Source organism: Stigmatopora argus, unplaced genomic scaffold (genome assembly GCF_051989625.1).
Source record: "Stigmatopora argus isolate UIUO_Sarg unplaced genomic scaffold, RoL_Sarg_1.0 HiC_scaffold_53, whole genome shotgun sequence".
NCBI classification, from domain to species: domain Eukaryota; kingdom Metazoa; phylum Chordata; class Actinopteri; order Syngnathiformes; family Syngnathidae; genus Stigmatopora; species Stigmatopora argus.
Genome location: NW_027520067.1, coordinates 110,688 through 112,500, shown reverse-complemented (window position 1 = coordinate 112,500; position 1,813 = coordinate 110,688).

Sequence of the window (1,813 nt, the reverse complement as noted above, 5' to 3'; positions counted from 1 at the left end):
CTGGGGCTGCCTACCCGTCATCCTTGGCCGCCGCCACTCTTTCCTCGAAAGGAGATTGGTTTGCCTGAGAAAGAAATGTTCGCCGGAGTGAATCCCGCACGCCGTCCGGGTCGTCCCTACAAGGGCCGTCGGGTGCGGCGGCGGGCTCCGAGGTAGGACCGCTGAGTCAGACGGGGCGTCTCGGTCTCGCTGAAACGGTTCAGGGTAGCGACTTCGACCCCTGGCAAATGCCCCCCCTAGGGAAGATTCGTGTCGCAAGCCCTTAGTCGAACCCGCAGGGCGAAGGAACCCAGTCGCCCGAGCACCGGCGTTATAAGCCGGGCCGGCGTGAGCCCTCCTGAGGCGGGTCTTGTTTGCCAATCGGTCAGTGGGGAAAGGGTAATGGGGAGATGGGTGGGGTTCGAAATATGTTATTTCCCCGACCCATCAAAGTTCGATTCCGCCAGTTCCCAGCTTAGTTCCCAGCTCAGTTCCATGTCCAAGTCCTTGTGCCTGTTGCTAGGTCAGGTCCCACCTCGTTCGATTTCGCCAGTTCCCAAGCTCCGTTCCATGTCAGACTCCACCAAATTTCGTTTATGATTCCGCCAGTTCCCAGCTTAGTTCCCAGCTCAGTTCCATGTCCAAGTCCTTGTGCCTGTTGCTAGGTCAGGTCCCACCTCGTTCGATTTCGCCAGTTCCCAAGCTCCGTTCCATGTCAGACTCCACCAAATTTCGTTTATGATTCCGCCAGTTCCCAGCTTAGTTCCCAGCTCAGTTCCATGTCCAAGTCCTTGTGCCTGTTGCTAGGTCAGGTCCCACCTCGTTCGATTTCGCCAGTTCCCAAGCTCCGTTCCATGTCAGACTCCACCAAATTTCGTTTATGATTCCGCCAGTTCCCAGCTTAGTTCCCAGCTCAGTTCCATGTCCAAGTCCGTGTGCCTGTTCCGGGTCAGGACCCACCCCGTGTTATCATTTATCCCTGAATAACACACCATTGTCGGATTGGTGTAGACGGTTACGACCGCCTTAGTGAGTTCGCCACTCTCACTTGTCAAAATTTTTCTAAGTCCGTGTGCCTGTTCCGGGTCAGGACCCACCCCGTGTTATCATTTATCCCTGAATAGCACACCATTGTCGGATTGGTGTAGACGGTTACGACCGCCTTAGTGAGTTCGCCACTCTCACTTGTCAAAATTTTTCTAAGTCCGTGTGCCTGTTCCGGGTCAGGACCCACCCCGTGTTATCATTTATCCCTGAATAGCACACCATTGTCGGATTGGTGTAGACGGTTACGACCGCCTTAGTGAGTTCGCCACTCTCACTTGTCAAAATTTTTCTAAGTCCGTGTGCCTGTTCCGGGTCAGGACCCACCCCGTGTTATCATTTATCCCTGAATAACACACCATTGTCGGATTGGTGTAGACGGTTACGACCGCCTTAGTGAGTTAACCACTCTCACTTGTCAAAATTTTTCTAAGTCCGTGTGCCTGTTCCGGGTCAGGACCCACCCCGTGTTATCATTTATCCCTGAATAACACACCATTGTCGGATTGGTGTAGACGGTTACGACCGCCTTAGTGAGTTCGCCACTCTCACTTGTCAAAATTTTTCTAAGTCCGTGTGCCTGTTCCGGGTCAGGACCCACCCCGTGTTATCATTTATCCCTGAATAGCACACCATTGTCGGATTGGTGTAGACGGTTACGACCGCCTTAGTGAGTTCACCACTCTCACTTGTCAAAATTTTTCTAAGTCCGTGTGCCTGTTCCGGGTCAGGACCCACCCCGTGTTATCATTTATCCCTGAATAGCACACCATTGTCGGATTGGTGTAGA